We start from the raw sequence: 18,888 nt of genomic DNA, 5'->3' as shown, positions 1-18,888 counted from the left end.
CAGTCCCTCGTCTCCTCTCTTATAGAAGTCAAAGGGGAGGAAACCTGGCCTGTGAGCCTCCTAATGTACACTTCATTTCCTCATCAAACCCTGGTGGGTCAAGTGTGTTTTTGAAAAAGTGTGAAGGCTATGTTTTACAGTTTGCACTGCAGTTTATTGGCAGAGTGTTATCCACCTAAACACACACACACACACACACAAAACTTGTACACCTGAATGCCAACCAAGCACTGGGCTGGGTCATTATGTAAGGAATGCATCCTATGACTTGGGAGCAAGATTTTGGAAGTTTCAGGAGGCAAAGTCTCAAGTTACCCAGGAGTGGGAAGAAGTACTTCGGGTGGTGTGGACAAAGACACAAACGTATGAAACAGCTCTACCTATGTATTTTATCCATTAGGGGATGTATGCCACCTGAAGCCGACTGTAAAACTTCCAATTATACAAGAGATGATGATTTGAATAAAAAATATAGGAAGGTTGGGGGTGGTGTGGTTTACTCAAATAATGAAAGAGCATGAGAAGCAAAAATTTTTTGAGGGAATGGGTGAACAAAGTTCTCTGGAATCTAGTACCAAGCTCAGTATTTTTTACGGGAGTTTAGGAAGCCTGTGGGCCCCCTTGTATACCTTAACACTGCATTAACAAATGAGATAAAAATTGAGGCTTTACTGAAGTCACAGGCACAAATGAAATTGCCCAGAGAGAACATATAAAACAAGAAGGTAGTCAAAGAAATAATTCCAAATATTTAAAACGCCACAGGAACGTGGCAAAAGAAAAACTAGAGCCCAAGATTTGGCAATTAGGAATAATGTAGACATGCTGACCAAAAAAACAAAAACAAGGATGTTTCTGTTAGCTTGAAAAATGGCCTCTCTTCTTTATTAAGGCAGAATAAAGCTAGGAAGACTATGAAAATTACCTTAAAAACGTGACTTCATATTTGCTCCCTTTTTCCTGAGCCAAAATAGAAGTTGCTATGACAGTTAAGGGAGACACAACTTACACGTGACAAATCCTCGAGGTTATTCAAGATGCCCATTTTCTAATCACAATGCACGAACACAAAAAAAACTCTGAACTCTAAAATCTTTGTACTACTTAATATTTACACTCTAGTTACAGGCTTTTCAGTTCATATTGTTACTTCGCTTTTTGAAAAAGCCACAAAAACTAGCAAGGGTTTAAGTATAAACAAATGAATAGAAAATCTTGTTTTCAAACTAAGTCTACAACTAACACTAAACGAAATAACATAACCTTGACCAGAGTTAAACCCATCTTTTCGGGTCCAGCAAACGTTTCCTCCTGGCACGAGGTGTGTTCTGTCAAAAAGCAAGCCAGGTTTCCGTGCAAATGTCTTTGTTGTGTGTAACTCCCGGCTCTCAACACCACCCAAGGCGAGAAGCCTTTTGAATTTTCACTAGTTTAGTTAACGGCTACTATGCTTGTTTAAGTGGGAATAATCAAAAACAAAACTAGTATTTATTACAGAATCTACCAATATAGACTACTTAAAAACTTTCCAACTAAAGACCGTCACTAACAAGGTTTCGAAAATTAAGTCAGTCCATACTTCTACAGAAGTGATTTAAAGAGGTAGGCTTCATAATGGTGCAGGAATCTTAATGAATAACATTTACCGAAAGTGATTTCATCTTTTATTTTTAAAAACCATAGTTAAGAGGGCGACAGAAAGACAAAAGTATTGAAAACACCCTTACTTCATATAAATTACAGCACTAGCAGCTTTTATTCTTATTACTAATCACTCCTAAATTTAAAAAGAAAACCACATCCACTAAGTCTACACATTCCTGTAGAATATGCAGATATGGAAGATATGAGAAGTACAGAAAACCTGAAAAGGGTCCTCAAAATTCAGATGGTAACTTTTAAGTGTTCCTGGGTGTTATTTACACCTTTTACACCTGCTTCCAAATTTAAGAAATATTTTTCTACTGGAATCTGAGAAACTTTACGTTTTCCCAGAAAATAACGGACACTTCTTGACGTTGTGGCCTAGCTAGTCTCTCCTTTTTACTCCGTCCAGTGGCCCTCAGGGACTCACAGTTGATTACGACTCTCACAGTAGGAACCTGCCACCTTACGTAAGCACTTTGCAAGGAGAAAGGTTAGATAAGAAAATAGGGCACCGAACCTTCTCCTCCACCAACAGCCGTCACACCCCACGAGTGTCCCTCCAGGGGCTTTCCCCCGGGAGCCGCAGCTGTTAAGCTATATGGGGGAGGGGAAGCGCTCTCAAACAGTCATCTCTTCCTCTTCAGGCCGCCAACGCCGACCGCACCACAGTCTCCTCCGCCCAAGCCCTTTCCCCTCCCCCGCCCCAGCCTGGGTTGGAGCCAAACCCCACAGGAATGCAGCCCGGTCACATGCGCTGCGGCGGCGGTGGACGTGCCTCTCCCCCCGCGCCCCAAGGAGACCCAGCGCCATCTTGCCCTGACGCAGTTACAAAAGTCATGGGAGGAATTGTGTCTCCTCGTCCGCGCCAGCGCCCCAAAGTTTCGCAGAGGCCGAGCCGGGGCCCTCACCTCGGGCAGGGACAGGAGAAAATACTCAGGGAAGAGCCTTGAGATTCTCTTCGCCACTGCTTGGATTCCATATCAGCCGCGGCAGCAACGATCACCATCGTCACTTCTCCCTCTCTGCCTTTGCAACAGCCTCCCCCGACGGCTCTGGCCCCTCCCGCTGCTGCAGCATGAGGTCATCGCTGGCCAATCACGACGCGCCCGACAGAACACATCAGGCACTGATTGGCTGCACGGACCGCCTCTGCCTCTCCCCACTCGGCTTACCAAGCGCTCCGGGTCTCTGTACAGCGAGAAGACGGAAACCGCCATTTCGGGGGAAAGAACCCGAAGAGAAGAATCGGGATCACCGTGTTATTTTAGTGGGGAAACCCCTGTTTTATTCTTTGGCCTCCCCCTTTTTTCTTCGAGATAACCGTCTCTCAGTCCCTCCCTCGTTTAATCACCGCCACATTAAGGAATTCCCGCTCCCCACCCCGCACATTGTCCCGCCGGCGGGGAAATCCTTCCCCAGGGCCAAAAGAAGTAGGAGGCAGCGACGGCAACTGCACCGACGGCAACAGCAGCTTTTTACCCCGATACACGGTGGCAGGAAAGCGGCGCTGACGGTGGCTGTACTTTTCCTGCTGCTTCTCCCCCCGACCTCTTCCGTTTCTCGCTCCTCCATCGAGACGGCGCTGGACGCTCCAGCTCCGCTTTTATCCGGGGCCCGGAGTCTGCGCACTGGAGCCTCCTCAGCCCCTAGTGGGCGTCGAGTGACACCCAAACCGAGTTCACCCAGCGCTGAAGGCCAGACTGGGGAGGGGGAGGGGAAGACTGAGACTGAGGTTTGGGGAGTGGGAGAAAGGGCATCGCTTTAGGAGGGTGAGGGGAGGGGGGGGTTGTTCCCTGGGCCTACAGTCCTTATCCTTCCACCCAGTAGTGGCGTGCCCAAGCTCGCCGATATCCACACTTGAGGGCTGCTCAGGGAAAAGGGGTAAAGAACCAATCCCACCAAATACCGAAACTTCCCCAAACCTTCTGTGAATTGTTGAATGCATCTGTTGTGAAAAAGACGGAGATTCTGCCCACCTCTCTGTCTCCAGTTGGTTATCTTCAAGCCTCTATGGAAGAGGCAACGGCGGGCGGCAGCCCACAAGCAAAATGGCGGCGGGCAGCTTCGTTCCCCTCCCCCTCTGCCCCTGCGGAGCGGGGCGGGCGGAACCCGTGCACTTGCCGCCGCCGCCGCGGCCGCCGCCGCCGCCGCCGCCGCCGCGGCCGCCGCCGCCGTCGCCGCCATTTTCCCAGAGCGAGAGGCAGTGACACTGAGCGGGCGCAGGGGGCCGAGTCGGAGACCGTGCCTGAGTTCGGGAGCGGCAACAGAGGGGGCATAGACACTCTGAGCAGCCTTGCCGTCGCCTCTGCGTTCCTGTTGACTGTTTGGGTGCCCCCTCCCCTACTCCTTGATTGCTGGTGAAGAGGCTGCGCGCTGCTGTTTGGGGAGGGGGTGTGTGGAGCCGGGTCCTGTGTCCGCAGTGGCTGCTGTCGGGGGGTCGTCTGTTCGCGGAGGTGTGGAGAGGCTCCTTGGGGGTCGAGCAGATAACGGGGTTCGGGTGTCTGGTGTGTGAACATCACAGGTCAGTGCCTGTCGTCTCCTTGGGAGTTCTTGGGGTTTGCGGGGTGGAGGGACGCGTGTTTCAGGGGGGAGGGGGCTTTCTCATTTTTATGCTTTTGGGGGGGGTTGGGGGAGTCAGCGTTTACTCTCAGGTGTCTGGGCTGGAGCAAGACGCTGCTTGTTTGAATCGAATTTATCCTTTCTCTTCCCTGTCCTAGAAAGGGAGCATTATGGCGGGTTTTAGGGTTGGGGAAAGGGGGAACTGGCAGTTAAACCCCCTTAGGAGTGGGAGTTAGGGAGGGGGCGCACTCCTCATTGGCAGCGGCTTAAGGGCGCTTGGGTGAGGAGGGAGGCTTGTGACTGTTAGTAGGGTTTGTGTCGAAGTGGTCCCAGGAGCTGCCAGCTCTCCCTTTCCTCGACCGCATCTTGTTCAGGTGCTGAAAAACCGTATAGGCCCCATTTTCTTCTTCTTCCATTAATTGCTTGGCATTCTCTGGTATAATTTTCTGGTAAATACTAAGGGGGTTAAAAGGACGCTCTGGGTCTCTATCTCCCTTTGTGGGAGAACAAGACAGCTCCTCATCCTCTCCGGGAGAGGGTAAACCCGCCCCAGAGGTGGTCACCCCAGTACCCAGCCTTCTCAGTCTCCTCCCCCACTCCTCTTGCATTCTCGCCGTCCTTTACTGTACCGGAGGCTTAGAATCCACAACATGGCACATTTCAGAAAAGCTTATTTTGACCAAGGGATTGGCACAAACACTGTGGCAGCAGATACAGAAGAGAAACAAACGGTTCACTGTGCTAAACGAGGGAGGGGGGAGAGAAAAAACAATCCGGAGTGCTCTCTTCCACTGGCCTCAGTTCCGTAGAGATCCGTTCTTGCTAGAGTCTTAAGAATGATACAATTTAAAGTCAGAGAGAAATCGCTAGAGTTCGCTTTGGAGTAAATCCCGGTTTTTTGTGTGTGTGTGTGTGTGTGTGTGTGTGTGTGTGTGTGTGTGTTTGGTGTCTGTTTCCCCTCCTTTTAGAGATGTGAATAACGTAAGGTGTTGGAGTTCTGGAGACCTTGGAGAGAATTAAGTGAGGTGCATTCAACTCTAGGCTGGAGACATCAATACCTAATTGGAAGATGGCCCCGTTTTTTCCTTTATTTTCCGAGATGGGAAGTAAAAAGTGAAATTTCCCTCTTTTGTCCTTTACAGATTCTAAAAATGGCGGCCCCAGGCTGATGTTGTGGTAATCTAATCAGCTCGGGTCCTCCACACCCCATGCAGTGCGTTTGTCTGCAGCATATTACAGGCTTATTATGTTTACATGAAAAGACTGTGCTGCTTTTCTTTCCCAAATAGTTTACAAAAATGTGTTGATTTTACTGCAGTTACAATGCTGTGTTTTAGTTGATTTATTGGTTTTTCCTGAGGCAAATAAAATGACACCACTTCGAAAAAAAAACTCAGGTAGCCTTAGAAATTTCAGTAGTGAGGGTAGGTGCTCTTAAACATTTAAAAAAATATATTTGGGACAAGGAATAGTTTTTGCTCGGTTTAGTGCAAGTGTTTTTTATTCAGTGTGCTAAAGTAAGTTAAAATATTTAGTAAGTGTATAAGTATAACATTTTGTGTGACTAGATGTTTTAATTTAGAGTGAAATGTTTCCCATCCTCTTGACCAATTTTGTGAATTTTGGTTTTTGTACTCTTTCAGATTAATTTTTAGGGAGCTGTACAAACAAGCCTAAACCTGTTACTTCACTGGGTGTGGAGATGCTTGTTCTTCTCACTATTATAGTTTGCATCCATTTTTCTCATGTATTTAAGCATTCCTTAAGAATTTTCTAAGTTTGTGTATTTCATGAACTGCAGCTGCACACTTTCCTATCTTTTAAAATTGTTTTACAGCATTCTATCATAATTATGTAAGTAGAAAAGTAAGGCTTTAGTTCTTGAAACCACCCCCCATGCCCATTTACCTATTGGGGATGTGGAACTTAGTCTGTTTTAATGATTTAAATAACAGCTATACCGTAATAGAGGGTCTTGAATCCATTTTATGCTAATTTCAGAATCTAAGATTGAGGCAGAAAATCAAATGGTATCATTTAACAGTATTTTAAAAAGTGGGAATGATTAAAATTCATCTCTGTAGTGGGGGGTTGATCTTTTTGGCCTGAACTCAGCAATGGGATATGAGTGGGCCATTAATGGCAGTTAATGACCATTCTGATATGGACTAACTGAAAGATGAGTGCCTTTCAATCCAGTAGTTCTTAAAAAGGTTGGAGAGTATACACTCTTTCATGATTCTTTTATTTCCACTGTAAATTCTGCTCTAATATTTACAATGGAACGAGAGAATCATGAAGTTGATATATGAATTAACTTTCTGTTCTGCAAAATAATTGTAGAAATAACTGGCTTAAAGAGTTTCATCATGGAAGACTGAGCACATAACCTTAGAATCTTTGAAATATTTTATTGTAAAATGAAATGTTGGTGGGTAGTAGGAGTTTGTGTAGGGATTTCTGGTCAATACTCATTTTCATTATGCTCTGAGTGATCGTGTAGGTCTGGATCCGTAACTGCAGTGTAAAGATTGTGCGTTTGTTTTATAGACTATGTGGTTAAGATCTGTGGTTCAGAAGGTTGGTACTTTAAACTTAATATCTAATGTAGGAAATCAGTATACTCTTAAGGAAATGTGGTTTATGTAGCCATGGGAGGGAACACTGTCTACACCCATTGTTTTTTCTTGATAGTGACCTTGATCAGGTCTAGACACACAAAGCATTTGGACTTACTTGGTTTCAAATAAACAATGCCAAGTTAGAAATTATGAGAAAAGCTGCGTTCACGCTATTAGCTTTCTTCATACTGGGCTGCTTCATTGCTTTGGATTTTGTTTGCTTGTTTTGATAATATGTTTTAAGTATATCATACTTTATTTTAAATGGTCACTTTATAAATAACATGGCTATAAATGTTTGGTTTTTGTTAATGTATACCCAAGTGACTGTGTTTTAAATTAGAGTGTAGAGGCAAATTTATTAAAAGGTTGGGCATGGTTTTTTATTCTCAGTGAGTTTTGATACAGTAGGTCTCTTGGGGGCAAAACTAGTCAAATGGTCTTTGTTCTTAGGGTAGCTGAGTTTTGAGGGATTAGGTTTTATCTGTTTAAGTGGATTTGTAGAAAATCATAATGTAATAGGAGAGTAAATTTTATTTTTAGAGACTATATTTTGATCATACTTCCCTTTTGTTGTCAGTGTACATTGTAGGATCCTTTTGATCTCAATTTAAGTTTAGAACCTTTACAGGGTTCCTCCATTTCCCTTCAACTCTTTAGATCTCTGATAACTCTCTCACAATTTTGGCTTGTCTGTCTTACAGCTTCCCAGCCAGAGAATTTTTACCATGTATACCACAGTAAGCTCTAGGACTTCTTGGATCTAAAATGAGGAAGTGAGGTTAAAAACCAATTAATAATTTAGGAGAAATTCTTCCCTTTAACACACACCTTAGTAGTCTTAGTGAAAGTCTAACTTCTTAAATTGGTTTCTTATTTCTAAGAATAATGTACCCATTTTCATGCATCAAAGTCTAACACCTATGGTTTTACTTTTAAAAGTGTGTTATATAAATCCTAACAGCTCTGCTTTTCTGGACTGGGACTTAAATGTGTACTATCATTGAGTGTTTAAAATGGAGAAAACCAAAAAGACTTCGAAGAGCTATCAAAAACTGCTAAAGAAATATTAGTGTGGAATCTTCGTAAAAGATGCTGTTTATTTTTTTAATATTTTCCTAATGTGTAATTAGCTTTCATTTCCAAAGGATTTATTCACAGTAGAGAGTAGGTGCTCAGTTATTTGTTGCATTTAAAGCTCATTTAAGCAAACACATCTCAAATATTCAGGGTGATCAGGGACTGTTCCTGTCATATGTTAGAATAAATGTTTAATACTTGTGTTCAGGGAGACTTTTTAATGTTACCTATAGAATTATTTTTACTTTATGGTAAAATTACTCTTTTGTGTCGACTGGCAAAATAACAAGGATACTATTTTAGATATTGCTGTATAAATGTTAGTTTTTAGGCTGAGTTTAAAATTGGAGTGGCTTACTGTCTCTTTTACTGTCTTTTGTAATGTACAAGTGTTGGGAAGAGCCTTATTTTTTAAATATTAAACAGATAATATGTATTATTTAAAAATTTATTTAATATGGAAGAGCAGTATTTATGGTTGAAAATATCTTTTTAGCGCACCAAATTGAAGTAGCAGTATTTAAAACTCTTGCCATTTGCAATTAAACAGTATTGTATAGAGAGGTAGGAATTAACCAAAAGAATTTTTTGTTGTTATTGTGAGCACTCATGCTAAGTGCTACATTAAAAATCAAATGGTGGTGACTAAGGCTAAGTTAATTAGATGTTATTTGCATCTTTAAGAATACGAGAAATTTTTATTAACCATTAGTAACTAGGATGCTTTTTACTTAAGTCAGAGTCAAGAAAATAGCTGGGTCTTAAATTTCACTTGATAAATATTTTGCCTTAATATGAAATCAGTTCTTTCTTCCTCATAGACAGCTCATAAATAAAATTTTATTTTTAGATAGTTTAGGAAAGCCATTTTTATATTGTTAGGTGAATTTCCCAGCTTTATTGGAGAATCTGATTTGATTATTTACAAGAACTATTTAAGCTGTTTGGGATCTTGTACTTTTTAATGCAACAGGTCAATCAGAATTCTTTTTTGATGTGTTGAGTTATGATGCCATCAAAACAGATATTATGGCTTTTCATACATCAGTAAGCCTATAATATAGTAATTCAGTGAGTAAATAATCAGCTTGTTCATTATTTTTAGTTAAAATATTTATTTTTGCATTTTAAAGTTGGCTTAAGTGTGAAATCTGGTTTTAAGATAGGACCTGAGAAACAAAATGATTTGTGCAGCTTTCTTTATTCTAGTTGTACAGTTGAAGAGAGGGAATTTTCTAGCAACCCTTAGATGTTTGCTTAGAGTTAATCCAAAGGAATAAACATCTTGGTCCTGAAGTTTATAATTGAGAAAGAACATTGAGTAATCACACCTGTGTTATAGCTAACTTGGTTGCAGCATTTAAGGTCTGAGCCTGTGGCATAAAGTTAATGGAACAGTGGGATTGAGATTGTTTTGGTTTGTGATATTCGTAAGATAATTTTAAAGTTCAAGTTCACAGAATTATGTTATCTAACATTTTATCTGAGACCAGAAAAAATTTTAATGTTTAACTCTATTTTGGCTTTTGACTTTTGTTTTCAAAAGGTATTTATAAAAATTTTTACTCAAAGACTTTAACTGAATTTACTATGATAAATAATTTTAAACTTATTCGAGTTAAGTAAATTTAAAGATTAAATATGGGGACGCCTGGGTGACTCCGTCGGTTAAGCGTCTGCCTTCGGCTCAGGTCATGATCCCACTGGGATCTAGTCTCGCTTCGGGCTCCTTGCTCATCGGGGAGCCTGCTTCTCCCTCTGCCTGCTGCTCCCCCTGCTGTGCTCGCTCGCTCTCTCTGACAAATAAAATATTAAAAAAAAAATAAAGATTAAATATGTTTTCCCATTTTTCTCGCTGGTCTAAGAATAAGGTAAAGCCTAGTGTCAATGGTTTTTAGCAAAAAGTGAGGAATCTGGTGAGAAGAATTAAGTATTAGAATATTGTCGGGAAAACAGTTTTGATTTTTTCAGAAGTTTACATATCAGGGGACTATAAATGAGCAAGATACACTCTCCCAATACTTTTTTTCGTATTTCACAGACTAATATAATGAAATATAATAGTTTCTATTTATGATTTTACAGAGAGACCTCTTAAATTCCTCTTGTTTTTTTATATGTTTAAAGAAAGACAAGTTTCAGGAATTTGAAAACCCATTTTCTCTTTAATGATGTGGCAAAAGATGGGAAGATTCTTGATGTGACTGATTTGAAAGGTTGAGACTCTGCTTCATTAACCATAAATTGATGGGGTTCTGAGGTTGGTCTGATACATAGTAGCTCTTCTTGAGAAAATGATTGTTCCTTTTGAATTATTTGCTTTTCTGCTGCTTCTCTTTAAATGAAGCTGCATAATTGGCTGAATTGACACAGCCTTATTACATCTTACCATTAAGCGCCCCCCCCCCGCAAAACCATATTTTCAAGCACAGACAAAAGATTAATTTAAGTAACTACTGTTTTCCTTGCACTGTTTATTTCTACTTCTCAAAAGCTTGCTGTTTCAGGGTTTGTTTGGATACAAGGTACAGACATCAGCTACAACTAGCTTAAGTAAAAGATTTGTTATAAGACTGAAGGGAAATCTTAGAGAACTTTTTTGAAGAAAGTACAGTTGGACCTCACAGGAATTGGCAAGGTGTCAGTGAGCCACTGTTCTCCATCTTGATCCCTTTAATTAGCTGTGACTGGTTAGGGAGATGGTGGTAGAGTGTGTATTTATGGTGTGGGGGAGTTTGCTTGGATGGAGAGCAAGAGAAGGACACTTAATTCATCGTAAAACAATTGCCTTTTTTCAGGGATGTTCAAATGTTACTTGGGAGGGCCTCTGAAACTAAATAGTATCAAACGGATGATTCCATTTTTAATTTTGAAAATACAAGTATTATATATAAATATATGCATGTGTGTTGAGGAATACTGCCAAAAAACCGAGGTTTTTTGTTTTAATTTTTTTTATTTTAAAATAATTTCAGGCTTACAGAAGTTACGTGAACAGTACAAAACTTCCCTTAACCCCTTTACTCAGATCCCCCGATTTTTAACATTTTATCACATTTGCCATATTCTCTGTACAGGTAAAAAAATTCTTAACTATTTGAGAGTAGATTGCATATATGATGCTCTCTTATACTTAAGTATGCATTTCTTAAGATCAACCATGTTTCCTTAAGTAACCAGAATGGTTACATTTAGAAATTTAACATTGATGTAATACTTTTCATTTAGACTGTTGTCCATATTCCATTTTCATCAGTTGTCCCAATTATGCCCTTTATTAGCACTTTTTTTCTGGTTCAATTGCCAATTCAGGATCACAGATTGAGTTTAGTTCTCAGGTCTCTCTGTCTTTCATGACCTTGGCAGGCTAGTTATTAAACAGTGTCCCTCAGTTGGGTTTATTTAAGGTTTCTTCATGATTAGATTCAGATTTTGCATTTTTTCTGTAGATAAGCAATATGTGGGTTTTTTGTTTTGTTTTGTTTTAATCATCTGGATGCACTTAATGTTTGTTTGCCCCTTATCAGTAGTTCATTTTGATTGCTTGGTTAAGGTGTGGAGTAGTTTCTCCGTCCTATAGTTACTGTTTCTCTTTTTGCCATTAAGTAATTTGTGGGAAGGTATTTTGAGGTTGTGTAAATATTCTGTTTCCTGTCAGACTTTCCTAAATTTAGTGTCTATTGGTGATTCTTGCCTGAATAAGTTTTTACCACGTGGCTGCAGATACACCAAAGTTTTTAGCAGTGATGTATGTCTGGGTAATTAGAATTGTGTGAGTTTTCTCTTCCGGTCTTTCTGTGAGACGGATCGCTTTTGTAATCACAACAGATTAAAAAAAATTGAAGGAAAGTGTAGATAATTTGGATGGTGTCAGATAGTGTCGGTTTTCTACACAAATGGGATTTAAAATAGCTTACTGAATGCTGGTCTCATTTGAAATTCAGAATATAGAAAATAAATACATAGGTTGTTAAATTTTTTTAAATTATGGTGTTCCAGTTCCTCATTTAGTTTTTAGAATTACTAAGTGAGCCTTGAGTTACAGTTGTTTAGGTTTATGATTTGCTACTAATGCTAGCTAGTATTTTGATTTCTAAGACAAGGCTGAAAGTATTTTAATTATAGTGTTATTCCCCTTCCCCATTAAAAAAAAAATCCTTGAAGTAATTCTTTTGAAGAAAAATATTTTTTTTCTGAAATTATTGAGATACATTTTTTTTAAACATATGCAAGTTTGCTCTTTTAAAAAGGGTTGGTGAGATGGTACATTTAATACAGCAGAGCATCAAACATCTTTAACTCTTAGAACAAAGTGACGTATGATTTTTGGAACAAATACAATACTCATTGTGGAAAAGTTCAGAAGGACAAGAAAAGGATAAACAGAAAATACTTATTCAGACTTTAATTACATTATAATGATACTTTTATAAATTTGGCATATTTTTTCTTAGTGATAGCAAAATATTGGTAGTGAAACTGGGTGATAATTTGAATATTTTACTGATTAAGCCCTGGGCAACATGTTGAATGAAAATTACTAATTTCTTTGGAAATTTTCGTAGAAAATTGGGAGAAGAAAATTTTGAGACTTGTGAATACTTGTAGAGTGGGGATTATATTCTCCAAAACTTTAAATTTCCATCTGAGAAAGTTAAGCTCATATTTCAAAATAGTATTAATAAGATGATACAGTTGAATCAGCATTTTACAGGTGCTTAATTGATTTAAAACTCATTTGAATCAACTGTATCTGTGTCTCAAGAGAATGAAAGTTCAGTTTGTAGCACTACTAAACCATATTCCATTGTCTTAAAGTATAGGGTGAGAGGTGCAAAAACAAATTCCATCATGAACTGAGGATTTTCTTTTAGGCGACAACCCCCATCCTGGTTATGTAAAGTAGCATCCTATTGACTGAAGTTAAGAAACTAGTTAGAATTGACTTGTGAGATCTTTTATTTAAATATTTTTCATTGTGGTCCAGGGACCACATGTATTATTTATGTGGTGCTTACTAAAACTTTCTTGAGCCCCATTCCAGACCTACTTAATCACATCTAGTGGAGTCTTGAATTTGCATTTTAGTTACTAGTCTCAGCTGGTTTTTACACTGTTCTAGCTCTTCCCTTTTATTTTACAAGTAGAACAGAAAGCAGGGAGGTTAAATAATTCTCTTTAGGTCATATATTTAGATAGTGGTTGATCAAGGATTAAAATTTAGGTCACAATTCTTGATACTTAAACTTTTCCAAGAAACCATGCTGAACTGCCCTCTTGAGAAGGCAGGCCACTATTTTTAGATTCTCTGAATGAAGGAATACTAGTCTTTGTGCAGTGTCATGTGACAGATTCTCTCTGTTTTGTGTTTCTGTACATCCGAATTCAAGATGATCTGGTGGTTTCCAGAACCCACGTGTTATTTGGATAAGAGTCTTGGATTGGAATTCTAGCAGTACAAATTGTGATCAAGTTGTGGTAAGCCTTGAATGCCATGATGGAAGATTATGGACTTTATGGCAGAGCTGCTGAAAAATTTGCTTTGGGGAGTGACATACTGGGACATGATTATCCTTTCCAATTCTTAAGATTATGAAAGTGATATATGCTTATTAAGAGAGCTCAAACAATACTTCTTTAGAGGCAGTATTACACAGGACTTAAAAGTAGAAACTAGAACTATAATCAAACCAGGTTGTATTGCCTTGTGATCTTGGGCGTGTTACTTATCTTTTAGTGCCTTAGTTTCTTGATCTGCAAAATTGAGATAATAATAGAGCTTATCTTACAGAGTCATTTTGAGAATTCAGTGAGTTAATATGTGTACAATTCTTAGTAAGTTCTCCAGATGTTTGTGTTGTAACTGTTCTGGAAAAAAAAGTGTTTCTGACTCTATCCGTATTGTCTCTCATGTGCTGTGGTGAGCACTATTTATAGTGTGTGTGTGTATACATTTTTTTAATATAGTATTTTTCCCAAAGCCTTTTGTCTAGATATTGTAGAAGATTCCTTAACCTTCACCTAAAAAATATTAATGCCAGGGATGCCCGGGTGGCACAGTGGGTTAGGTGTCCGCTCTTGGTTTCGGCTCAGGTTGTGATCTCAGGGTCCTGGGATCAAGCCCCACGTTGGGCTCCGCTCAGTGTGGAGTCAGCTTGAGATTGTCTCCCTCTCCCTCTGCCCCTCCCACTCATGCTCTCTCTCTTTAAAATAAATAAATAAATCTTAAAAAAATACCAATGCCAGTTGTATGTTAAATGATGTAAACTGCTCTGTGCTGCTTCCTTTAGTTGAGTTGAATGTTTGTAAAGAGTCCTGTTTGTTCCCAAATTCACTAATCCTATTGCACTTGTGTTTATATTATTAGATATAACATAAACCAATGATAAATGAGTGTAAAGAGAGAATTGTTCAAATGAAAACTAAGTTAACTACTTTGGAAAACTTGTCAAAAACACATTAATTGCTAAAGAAAGTTGTTAAATTAATTATGGGCAAGGTAACTAAAAGAAAAGGGGGGAAATAATACAAATCCAAATCTCGAATGAAGTCTACATTCACATTGCTCACAGGTGTCTAAGTAATTTCTTATCTTGAAGTAATCTAAAACCAAAAACTATAGATAATGTATCACAGATAGGGTTGATACAAGAATGAGAACCCAAAATTCCAAGTAGGGGAGCCATGTTCAAAGAGAACATTTTAGCTTGACACTAAAATATTGGTGAATGATATTTTAAATTAAAAATACAGTGTTTAAGATATATATAATTTTTAAATGAATCTCCATGTTAACTGACTTTGATGAACTCACAAATTTTGAGTTCCTGTTGTTTAAATATATCCAGTTTTTTTTTTTAATATCTTGGAAATCTTAAAATGCTTTTTCATGCCGACATCTTGATTTCAGACTTTGGTCTCTAGAATTGTTTGTGGTCATGTGTTGCAGCATCCTTAGGAAACTAATACACCCCTTAACTTCAGTTACCCTCAGTGAAGCCCATTGCTAGACAACACACATGCACCACACACACATACACACAAACAAAAAGAATTAAAATGCTGTTTCAGAATCTGATTGTGATTTGTCCACTGGGGTTTATAGGATTCTGTCTAGATGAAATGACAAATTTCAGATGTCTGTGGAATTGAATAGATGCGCTGATCTATGAAGATCCAGTAACCTTTATTATCTTGTGAGATTTAAATTCTCCTTTTCAGGGTGCCTGGGTGGCTCAGTTGTTAAGCGTCTGCCTTCGGCTCAGGTCGTGATCCCAGAGTCCTGGGATCGAGCCCCGCATCGGGCTCCCTGCTCCGCGGGAAACCTGCTCTTCCCTCTCCCACTTCCCCTGCTTGTGTTCCCTCTCTTGCTGTGTGTCTCTCTCTCTCTGTCAAAAAATAAAATATTTTAAAAAATTCTCCTTTTCTTTAGGACTCTTCTAACTGTTAATATTGTAAACGAGATTCATTTGGTGGCAAATAGTTGAACGCCCTCTAATTGAAGGCAGTATGGTAGCTACTAATTTTGGCTTGCTGATCTTGCACATATTTCTTAAGGGAAGTAACTGATGATTGTGTTGGCTAATAACCCTCGGATCAGTTTGTGTGGTTGCAAATTTTAGCCGGTAATTGTTTGATATATTGTAACATGGTTGCTGTATGTTAGCAAAACCTATTAATTATACACTAACGTAATAACTTTTTGATTTTTAAATTTTAAGTAAAAAGTGGCAGATCTTATGGACTTGGTATTGTGCCAGAAGACAAAAATTCTTCTATTGTGTAATTACTTTGAGAATATCTTATCATTTAAATTTAATCCAGAATGAGGGCGCCTGGGTGGCTCAGTTGGTTAAGCCACTGCCTTCGGCTCAGGTCATGATCCTGGAGTCCCGGGATCGAGTCCCACATTGGGCTCCCTGCTCAGCAGGGAGTCTGCTTCTCCCTCTGACCCTCTTCCCTCTTGTGCTCTCTATCTCTCTCATTCTCTCTCTCTCAAATAAATAAATAAAATCTTAAAAAAAAACCAAAAACATAAATTTAATCCAGAATGATAGTGGAGATTTAAAAGTAGTCTCTCTCTGCTGGTATAGCCTAGACTCTCACAGGGAGTTTAAATTTTACGCCTCTTATATCCTGAAGTAAAATGGTTCATTAGGATTTGGAGAAAAGAACTTCTAGTTAAGTCTCCAACTTCGCACAGCACTTTTTTCACGTATAAATGACTTTTATAAGGATGGCCAGTCAGCTCAATACATGTTGATTATTTTTTATCTGTGTATATACATAATGTTTTCTATTTGTAAAGACAGGTCTTTAAAATTAAGTTGGAAAGTGAAAGTGGATGTAGCCTGTCTCATAGCAAATATACAGGTCAATAATAGCACTTGTGTCTACCAACTTCATTCTTGACATTTTATTTTTCCTTTTGTACAGTTTCCCTGTGATTATATGCCTTTTCAAGACTGGCTACTCAAAGCTTGAACAAGACATACTATAATAAGTTAATAAAGTTTGCATATTTGAGTGATTTTCTTAATGGAGGCTTAGATCTCCTAATTCCATAATTCATTCTTGAGAGTGAGATGCATAGACATTTTTTCCATAAGCTTCAGCTTTCTAATTCTTAGGCACTGGTCCTTTCATTTCTGGGTTTTTGATTTTGTTTTTTCTATTTATATTAATGTATGCAGAGGAAGAAGTTGATTGTTGAATACTCTAAGTCTTGGGATTAAAAGGACGGGGGAAAATGCTGTAGAAATAAATGGTTTAAACTTGGAAAGTATTTTTTCTTATTCATTTTGCTAGTCTCTTGCTGATTTTGTAGTTTGTTAATATTTAGAAATTACTCTTTTTTAGACTTAAGATTTCTATAGTAAATATTTTAAATGTGGAATTTTAAGATCTTTGTAGATATTTACAATAATAGAACCTCTGTTTTTCACTAAGTGGCTTCAGTGGTCAACAGTTTTGTGACTGGGATTGACTAAATTATTATTGGATTGGATAATGGGAACTTCATGCTTTTAATTCTAAGAGGGAAGGCACTAACATTCATACCAACTCTGCAGGGTAGATAGTTTATCCATTTTTCATGAGAGGCCTAGAGAGACTCAGGGTCACATAGTTAAAGAGTGACTGATAAAGGGGTGCCTGGGTGGTTCAGTCAGTTAAGCATCCGACTCTTGATTTCAGCTCATGTCATGATCTCAGGGTCGTGAGATCGAGCCCCTCATCAGGCTGTGCACTGGTGTGGAGCCTGCTTAAGATTCCTCCCCCTATCCACCACGTGCTCACTCATTCTCTCTCTCAAAAAAAAAAGTGGCTGATCAAGAATTTGAAATCAGATCATTTGAAAATATCCTAGCTCTCTATTGATCCTTATACACAAATCATTATCAAAGGCAATTACTTAAAACTACTCTAAGATACCTTTGATTATATTATATTGCCCTAGCTCGTTAAAAGGGCCTTAAGGACAACTTAAGTTTGTTCACTGCTCATTCCCGAACACTTAGACATGTTAACATAAATATGTTAAATGGATAAATTTGAGTTTATTTTATTACATTTTAAATTAATAGAATAGTTGCTCTATAATCTGGGGAAGTGCTTAAAAACATGCAAGATTTCATCCATTGTTTGGAGACCAGATATTCAGAACTCGATGGTGACAAGCTGGAAGGGTTGTTGATTATTGGAAATTATTCAGATGGTGAAGATGATGGTGGGAGCCATGGAAACTGAGGAAAAATGAATCTGGAACATTGAAGACGCACAAAAGGCTAGGTGAGCAAATAGACTAGAAGAAAGGATTAAAAAGAACTGGAAGAATGGGGTACAAACAAGAAATGGAATGGAAAGTGTGTGGAAGAGATTCAGTTTGAATGATTTTTGCGGTAATGGCAGATATTTGAATAGATACATACCCTGTAGATGGCTAGGATTAGGAAATCAAACAGGAATGAATGGTGAAGTCCAAGATGGATGGAGACTAATAATGGGGAGGATTGAGCCTTGAGAGACTCCACATTTTAAAGTAATAAGAGAAAGAAAATAAGAAAAACAAAGTTCCAGAAGGAAATCAATAATGTTCTTCTGTGGCAGGTATTTTGTTTTGTTTTGAGATATGTTCCTGTTCATCTAAAAGGGGGAGGAAGGGATTAAAGGTGTTAGGGTGAGGAAAAATATGATTTAATCAAGAATAATTTAGGTGGTATCTTCACCACGGTGTTTTAGGCTTTGATAGCTAAAATGTAAATATTTCAGTTCTTGGTATAGGGTAAAGTAGATGATCCAGTTTAGAGAGCTAAGCATCTAATAGCTATTTCAAAATAATGGGTCAAAATGTAATCTAGTGGTTTAAAAAAATATAATACATTCTTTGGGAAATTAAGGGAAGAGTTTAGGGTGGAACAGGTTTTATAGCTGGAATAGTTTTTTCAGGTAGCTTGGTTAAATTTTTGTTTGCAGATGAAGAAACAGCCCTCGGGAGGTTGATCTGCTAGAGACCTCAAAGCTAGTTTTGTGGCAGAAAAGTCTTAAGTTAGGAAATTGAGAATGCTTCCAAGGAAGCATAGTAAGTACTTACATGATCCTTGAAAGTTTAAGATTTTTGTTGGGTGGGATGGGCAAATGTAAAGGAATATTACTTTAGAACATTTGAAGGGAATGAGCAAAGATAATGCCAACAATAGCAAAAAGACTGGTATAATCAGAGAATTTATGTATTGGAATATTAGTGCGGAACAGGGTAACCTGATAATGTCGAGATTAGGAACTTAACTGTAATTATTGTGAGCTATGCTTTTTTGAAGAGGGCAAAATTAGGATACTCGTGGGTTTCAAAGTATATCTGTTCAGTGTCTAAGCAATTGTTATAAAATAAAGGACTGGAGCAAATGCCTTTTTAAAAAATAAGACATCCAGGCCACATCCCAGACCTACTAAATCAGAATCTATGGGAATGAGGCCTAGGAAT

The 18,888-nt window shown here is 38.7% G+C and overlaps 1 protein-coding gene and 1 long non-coding RNA gene across 3 annotated transcripts in view; one reads left to right on the top strand and one right to left on the bottom strand.

The window, feature by feature from the left end:
- Window positions 1-2,906: 2,906 nt before the first annotated feature.
- On the bottom strand, window positions 2,907-3,785 carry LOC112825282 (uncharacterized). Its single transcript, XR_012380179.1, has 2 exons — window positions 3,570-3,785; window positions 2,907-3,347 (listed from the first exon to the last, which is right to left on the bottom strand). It is a non-coding gene; the product is annotated as an uncharacterized lncRNA (long non-coding RNA).
- A 10-nt stretch (window positions 3,786-3,795) lies between these two features.
- Window positions 3,796-18,888, top strand: part of KMT2E (lysine methyltransferase 2E (inactive)) — a 90,667-nt gene continuing 75,574 nt past the window's right edge. For both annotated transcript variants that reach the window (XM_025872742.2, XM_025872741.2), the window contains exon 1: window positions 3,796-4,168. The gene's annotated coding sequence lies outside the window, so the exon portion shown is untranslated. The remainder of the gene's footprint in view (window positions 4,169-18,888) is intronic.

The sequence above is a fragment of the Callorhinus ursinus genome, unplaced genomic scaffold (assembly GCF_003265705.2).
Source record: "Callorhinus ursinus isolate GAN/ISIS: 27379988/994484 unplaced genomic scaffold, GSC_fseal_2.0 scaffold12, whole genome shotgun sequence".
Classification (NCBI taxonomy): domain Eukaryota; kingdom Metazoa; phylum Chordata; class Mammalia; order Carnivora; family Otariidae; genus Callorhinus; species Callorhinus ursinus.
Note: the sequence above shows the minus strand (reverse complement) of the source record. Positions and strands in the feature narration are given on the sequence as shown.